This window comes from Mobula hypostoma, chromosome 18, assembly GCF_963921235.1.
Source record: "Mobula hypostoma chromosome 18, sMobHyp1.1, whole genome shotgun sequence".
NCBI lineage: Eukaryota > Metazoa > Chordata > Chondrichthyes > Myliobatiformes > Myliobatidae > Mobula > Mobula hypostoma.
In genome coordinates this window covers 9861704-9869902 of record NC_086114.1, presented here as the reverse complement: position 1 = coordinate 9869902, position 8199 = coordinate 9861704, and positions in this window count along the sequence as shown.

Genomic DNA, 8199 nt, shown 5'->3' with positions numbered 1-8199 from the left:
GAGGTGTTTTCTCCAAAGTTTCCCAAGAAAAATACTTGTATGAATTAAATACACTGCAAAGAAAATATATTAATTTGTTTGCATTAAATCACAAAAGAATATTTGATATTAAAAAAATATAGCAACAGTCGCTTCTGTTTATTGGTGCTGAATGATACTGTGGAATGATTATGATACTATTGATTGGTGGTGATTGTTGATGTTTGAAGTCTAAAGATTAAGTACAGTTCATCTAATATGACACAATCTTGTACTGTAACTCTGCCATCTTCCACTTGAGGTGGGCCAGGCTTGTCTTTATACTTTGGAATAAAAGAAAATGAGTTGTTTCAAATTATAAGAGGCATAGATAAGATGGATGGTAACCATCTCTTCCTCAGGGCAAGGGAGTCCAAAACAAGGGAGGCAAGGTTTAGGCTGAGAGGGGAAAGGTTTAAAAGGTGCAACATTTTCATGCAGTGAGCTGATGGAACAAGTTAGTTGAGGCAGGGGCAACAGTATCATTAAGGAAACCCTTGGATAGGTAGGTGGAGGGGAAGAGCTAGCAGGGATATGGGCCAAATGCAGGATATTAGGACTAGCTAGCACGGTATCGTGGTCTGCATGAACTGGTTGGACTGAGGACCTGTATGCATGTTATATTGGTGGATGGCGTGATGGATTAATATGCTATTACTAAATTATAAAATTCCTTTAGTTACAATTTACTTCACATACTTTAGTTCTCAATGCTGTTACTGTGAAGTATTAAATCGTTTGAACATATTTGCATTTCTGCTTGTTCTTTTATTAGAGAGTGTTTAATATACGAGTTTAAATCATTCATTAAGGTTGATGAAAGACATTAGATGTACTCAAGTTTTGTAATATTAAAGTCCTGGCCAGATTAATATTATTTCCCATAAAATATCATTTAATCTTCAGAATCAGAATAAGGTTAATTTTCACTGACATATGGTGTGAAATTCATTGTTTTACAGCAGCAGTACAGCGTGACATAAAAAATATTATAAGTTACAATAAGTAATATAAAAAATTAGTGCAAAAGAGAGCAAACTAGTGAGGTGGTGTGCATGGGTTCATAGACCATTCCGAAATCTGATGGCGGAGGGGAAGAAGCTATTCTTAAAATGTTCAGTGTGTGTCTTCAGGCTCCTGTACCTCCTCCCTGATGGTAGAAATGAGAAGAGAACATGTTCTGGATGCTGAGGGTCCTTAATAATGAATGCTGGCTTCATGAGACACCTTTTCAAGATGGTGGGGAGGTTAGTGGTTTAGATAGAACCAGCTGAGCATACAATCCTCTGCAGCTTTTTCCTATCCTGTGCTTTGGGGCTTCCATATCAGGTGGTGAAGCAACCAGTCAGAATGCTCTCCATGGTACATCTTTAGAAATTTGCTCGAGATTTTGGTGACGTACCAAATCCCCTCAAAATCTAGTTACTGGCATGCCTTCTTCAAAATTGCATCAATATGTTGGGCCCAGGATAGATCTTCTGAGATGTTGACTCTCGGGAATTTGAAGCTGCTCACCTTTTCCACTGCTGATCCCTCAATGAGGAATGGTGTCTATTCCCTCAACTTTCCCTTCCTGAGGTCCACAATCAATTCCTTGGTATTACTGATGTTGAATGCTAGGTTGTTTTTGTGACACCATTCAACCAATCTATCTCACTCCTGTACATCATCTTGTCAGCACCTGAAATTATGCCTGTAATAGTTGTGCCATTGGCAAATTTATAGATGGCATTTGAGCTGTGCCTAGCTATGCAGTCATGAGTTTTGAGAAAGTGGAGCATTGGGATAAGCATGCAACCTTGAGGTTTGATGAATATTTCCAGGACCCAAGGAGCTTATTGCTAACCTCAGCTTTCCGGCACTTTCCAGGGGTTAAAGAGTTGTTTTTAAATTCCTCATTCAGCCTCTTGTGGTAACCAATGAACAGTGAGGATTGTGTTGGCCCATGATTTAGTCAAGAGAAGCAATGGGCCCCACTTAGACCTAATTAAACATCACATTCACCTGGCCTGATGAATGTAACTGAAAAGCATCATATGCAGGTGACACCAATTAGAGGCACAACAGTATAAATGTGAGAAAGCATTAGGACAGACAAGGTGAATGACAGAAAGAACTAAAATTCATTCCTCAACCTTTGGTATTTTGCGACCGAGTCACTTGCTAGACTGCTATTTGTTGATATGTCCTTTTGGTTTGTAGGAATTGTACCTGTGTTTGGCAATCCTTTGAGGTTTATTAATCTTTTCTAATTTAGAAATACTTTCTAAATTAGAAATCCTCGATGAGCTTCATAAATTATTTGTCTAAATTTAAATGTGCATGAATGAAAAATAAACTCTGTTAAAGCTACTTTTTTAGCTAGAAGCATCCCCTCCTTGGTAAGGAGGGAGTACCCACCACTCAAATAGTGGGTATTGGCATCGAGAGGTGCTGTAGACACTAAACAGGGAAGAAAGCTGGTCCTAGAAGTGTAGGTTGATACAGTACAACTTCCGTTGGAATCCTTTTTTATGTTTTTGATAAAATATTAGTTGAATTAATGCAAGACTAAAATCGTAGATATTTTTAACCAATGCCTATATTTGTCACAATATGTGGTATTTTGTCTCCACCTACTGGCAAATAGCAGCATAGCAGTTACATTACAATTTTTATCACCTTTTTGATTTTCCATTGGCTAAGTATTAGCACATAGAAACCATAGAAACATTACAGCACAGAAACAGGCCTTTTGGCCCTTCTTGGCTATGCCGAACCATTTTTCTGCCTAGTCCCACTGACCTGCACCTGGACCATATCCCTCCATACACCTCTCATCTATGTACCTGTCCAAGTTTTTCTTAAATGTTAAAAGTGAGCCTGCATTTACCACTTCATCTGGCAGCTCATTCCACACTTCCACCATCTCTGTGTGAAGAAGCCCCCCCCCCAATGTTCCCTTTAAACTTTCCCCCCTTCACCCTTAACCCATGTCCTCAGATATTTTTCTCCCCTAGCCTCAATGGAAAAAGCCTGCTTGCATTCACTCTATCAATACCCATCATAACTTTATATACCTCTATCAAATCTCCCCTCATTCTTCTACGCACCAGGGAATAAAGTCCTAACCTATTCAACCTTTCTCTGTAACTCAGATTCTCAAGTCCTGGCAACGTCCTTGTAAGCCTACTCTGCACTCTTTCAACCTTATTTATATCCTTCCTGTAATTAGGTGACCAAAACTGCACACAATATTCCAAATTCGGCCTCACCAATGTCTTATACAACCTTACCATAACATTCCAACTCCTATACTCAATATTTTGATTTATAAAGGCCTATGTACCAAAAGCTCTCTTTATGACCCTATCTACCTGTGATGCCACTTTTAGGGAATTTTGTATCTGTATTCCCCGATCCCTCTGTTCTACTGCACTCCTCAGTACCCTACCATTTATCTTGTATGTTCTACCTTGGTTTGTCCTTCCAAAGTGCAATACCTCACACTTGTCTGTATTAAACTCCATCTGCCATTTTTCAGCCCATTTTTCCAGCTGGTCCAAATCCCTCTGCAAGCTTTGAAAACCTTCCTCACTGTCCACTACTCCTCCAATCTTTGTATCATCAGCAAATTTGCTGATTCAGTGTACCACATTATCATCCAGATCATTGATATAGATGACAAATAACAATGGACCCAGCACTGATCCCTGTGGCACACCACTAGTCACAGGCCTCCACTCAGTGAAGCAATTCTCTACCACCACTCTTTGGCTTCTTCCATTGAGCCAATGTCTAATCCAATTTACTACCTCACCACGGATACCTAGCGACTGAATCTTCCTAACTAACCTCCCATGCGGGACCTTGTCAAAGGCCTTACTGAAGTCCATATAGACAACATCCACTGCCTTCCCTACATCCACTTTCCTGGTAACCTCCTCGAAAAACTCAAATAGATTTGTTAAACATGACCAACCACACGAAGCCACGTTGACTCTCCCTAATAAGTCCCTGTCTATCCAAATACTTGTAGATCCTATCTCTTGGTATTCCTTCCAATAATTTACCTACTACCGATGTCAAAGTTACCGGCCTATAATTTCCCGGATTACTTTTTGAGCCTTTTTTAAACAAGGGAACAACACGAGCTATCCTCCAATCCTCCGGCACCTCACCCGTAGATACCAACATTTTAAATATATCTGCCAGGGCCCCTGCAATTTCAACACTAGTCTCCTTCAAGGTCCGAGGGAGCACTCTGTCAGGTCCTGGTGATTTATCTACTCTGATTTGCCTCAAGATAGCAAGTACCTCCTCGTCTTTAATTTGTATAGGTTCCATGACCTCACCTACTTGTTTGCCTTATTTCTATTGACTCCATGCCAGTTTCCTTAGTAAATACAGACGCAAAAACCCTATTTAAGATCTCCCCCATTTCTTTTGGTTCCATACATAGCCGACCACTCTGATCTTCAAGAGGACCAATTTTATCCCTTACTATCCTTTTGCTCTTAATATACCTGTAGAAGCTCTTTGGATTATCCTTCACCTTGACTGCCAAAGCAACCTCATGACTTCTTTTAGCCCTCCTGATTTCTTAAGTATTTTTTTTTGCACTTTTTATGTTCCTCAAGCACCTTATTTGCCCCGTTTCCTATACATGTTATACATCTCTCTCTTCTTCTTTATCAGAGTTCCAATATCCCTCGAGTACCAAGGTTCCTTATTCTTATTCACTTTGCCTTTAATCCTGACAGGAACATACAAACTCTGCACTCTCAAAATTTCTCCTTTGAAGGCCTCCCACTTACCGATCACATCCTTGCCAGAGAACAACCAGTCCCAATCCACGCTTTTTATATCCTTTCTCATTTCTTCCAATTTGGCCTTTTTCGAATTTAGAACCTCAACCCAAGGACCAGATCTATCTTTATCCATGATCAAGTTGAAACTAATGGTGTTATGATCACTGGAACCAAAGTGCTCCCCTACACACACTTCTGTCACCTGTCCTAACTCGTTTCCTAATAGGAGATTTAACATTGCATCCTCTCTAGTTGGTACCTCTATATATTGATTTAGAAAACTTTCCTGAACACATTTTACAAACTCTAACCCATCTAGATCTTTAACAGTATGGGAATCCCAATCAATATGTGGAAAATTAAAATCCCCTACCACAACTTTATGTTTCCTGCAGTTGCCTGCTATCTCTCTGCAGATTTGCTCCTCCAATTCTCACTGACTATTGGGTGGTCTATTCCTGTTTCTCAGCTCCACCCATATGGCCTCGGTAGACAAGCCCTCTAATCCGTCCTGCCTGAGTCTGCTGTAACATTTTCCCTGACTACCAATGCCACCCACCCCACCCTTCATCCCTCTGCCTCTGTCACGTCTGAAACATTGGAACCCTGGAACATTAAGCTGCCAGTCCTGCCCCTCCTGTAGCCAAGTTTCACTAATGGCTATAATGTCGTAATTCCATGTGTCAATCCACGCCCTCAGCTCGTCAGCCTTCCCCACAATACTCCTTGCATTGAAATAGACACACTTCAGAAGATTATTACCACCACACACAATCCTTCTGTTGGTGACTTTGCATGAACTTTTAACATCATTTATTTTCACCCCCACTCCACGATCTGCTCTGGCACTCTGGTTCCCATCCCCCTGCAAATCTAGTTTAAACCCTCCCCAATAGCACTAACAAACCTCCCGGCAAGGATATTGGTCCCCTTGTAGTTCAGGTGTAACCTGTCTCTCTTGTACAGGTCCCACCTGCCCCAGAAGAGGTCCCAATAATCCTGAAATCTGAAACCCTGCCCTCTACACCAGTTCCTCAGCCATGTGTTCATCCGCCAGAGCATCCTATTCTTACCCTCACTGGCACGTGGCACAGGTAGCAATCCTGAGATTACTACCCTCGAGGTCCTGCTTTTTAACTTCCTACCAAGCTCTCTATACTCACTGTCCAGGACCTCCTCACTCTTTCTTCCTATGTCATTGGTACCGATGTGTACCATGACATCTGGCTGATCACCCTCCCGCCTCAGAATGCTGTGCACGTGATCAGAGACATCCCTGACCCTGGCACCCGGGAGGCAACAAACCATCCGGGAGTCTCTGTCACGACCACAGAACCTCCTATCTGTTCCTCTATCGAGTTTCCTATCACTACCGCTCTCCTCTTCTTCCACCCTCCCTTCTGCACTGCATAACCATACTCAGTGCCAGAGATCCGGCTGCCACAGCTTGTCCCAGGTAGGTCATCCCCCACAACAGTATCCAAATCGGTAAACTTGTTGTTGAGGGGAATGGCCACAGGGGAACCCTGCTCTGCCTGCTCTTTCCTCTTCCCTCACCTGACGGTAACCCAATTACCTGTGTGCTGCTCCTTTGGCGTAACTACCTCCCTGTAGCTACTATCTATAATCTCATTCCCCTGAATGACCCGGAGGTCATCCAGCTCCTGCTCCAGTTCCCTAATGTGGTTTGTTAGGAGCTGCAGCTGGATGTACTTCTTTCAGGTGTCGTTGTCAGGGACACCAGGGATCTCCCTGACTGCCCACATTCTGCAAGAGGAGCATTCCAACATCCTGCCTGGCATTCTCTCTACTCTGAACAAACAGAACAAAACTACAACTTACTGGAACCTGCCCTCGCCTCTGCCTGTGTACGCCGAAGCCTGTTGAGCCAAAGCCATCCCACTCTGACGATGGCCGCTTCGCTAGACGAAACTTCTTTTATAGTGCGCTAGCTGACCAGCTGTCTTCGGCTCCTCCGCTCCCAATTGGTTGGCCATTTAAAATCTGAAGAAGTCCGTGAATCCTCTCCTTCTCAGCTCCGACCCACATGCTCTGACTGTGTGTCTCAAGTGGTCCTTTTTATCCCAAGAATGTGATGTTATCTTGAGTACAAAAATGCCATCTTTGTATCATCTTGTTTCTTTTTGTTTCTCAGCTCCGTATTTAATTTCACATGCTCCGTACTTGTTCCTTAGTTTAAACTTTAAAATGAACAATCATGAAGCTACAAAGTTTTCACTCATTCTTGGACTCCGAGAAGAACCCGGGGATCAGAAAAATCACTGAGATCCCACACCTCCCTTTAGTGATGGTACTCGTAGACTCCTGCATTGGAGAGGGCTTAACGAATTCTTTAGAATTCTGCATTTTACAGACAGTGAACCTGATATGATGGACTTTTGATCTCACAATCCACCTTGCTATGATCTTGCAACTTGTTGTCTTCCTACACTGCACTTTCTCTGTCGCTGTTAGACTTTATTGTGCATTCTTTTATTGTTTCATCTTGGTTTACCTCAATGAACTGTGTAATGATTTGATCTGTGTGAAGAATATTCAAGACAAGCATTTTACTTCATCTTGGTACATGTGACTTAATAAACCAATTCTAATTTCAGGAAGATTTATTCTGTAGTTTTAAATTCCCCACAAGGGGAAATAGTCAGCAGTTATCTTGCCATCTTTCATAAGAATATTATTTGTTTCAATAAGGGATATAAAAATGTTCCAGTAATAAATTAGGTAGAGGACATGTAAGACATACTGCATTAGGGTCTGCATAACACTTCTGTCCACAAGCACAATCCGTACTTTAATCTCAGTTCTCATTGTTATGCTGATATTCTTTGTTCATTGTCTTCTCATTGTTATTTCTTTGCTCGTACCTTTCTCCATTGCTTTTTACAATCCTATTTTGTTATTTAATCCCTTCCTCTTTCCAATCCACCATAGATCTTCAATTTTTGTTAATCTTCTTCTCCTGTACATTTGCATTTTGTGATTTCTTTTTTGAAAGGGAACCTGAAAATGGCATTGGAGAGGGTCCAGAGGAAGTTACTGAGAGTGATCCCAGGAATGAAAGGGTTATCGGGGCCTGTACTCACTGGAGTTTAGAAGAATGAGGGGGGATCTCACTGAAACCTATAAATATTGAAAGGCCTAGATAGAGTGGATGTGGAAAGGATGTTTCCTACAGTGGAGGAGTCGAGGACCAGAGGGCACAACCTCAGAATAGAGACGTCCCTTTAGATGAGAGATGAGGAGGAATTTCTTTAGCCAGAGGGTGGTGAATCGATGGAATTCATTGCCACAGGCAGCTGCTGAGACCAAGTCATTGGGTGGATTTAAAAGAGACATTTATAGGTTCTTGATTTAGTCAGGGCATTAGAGG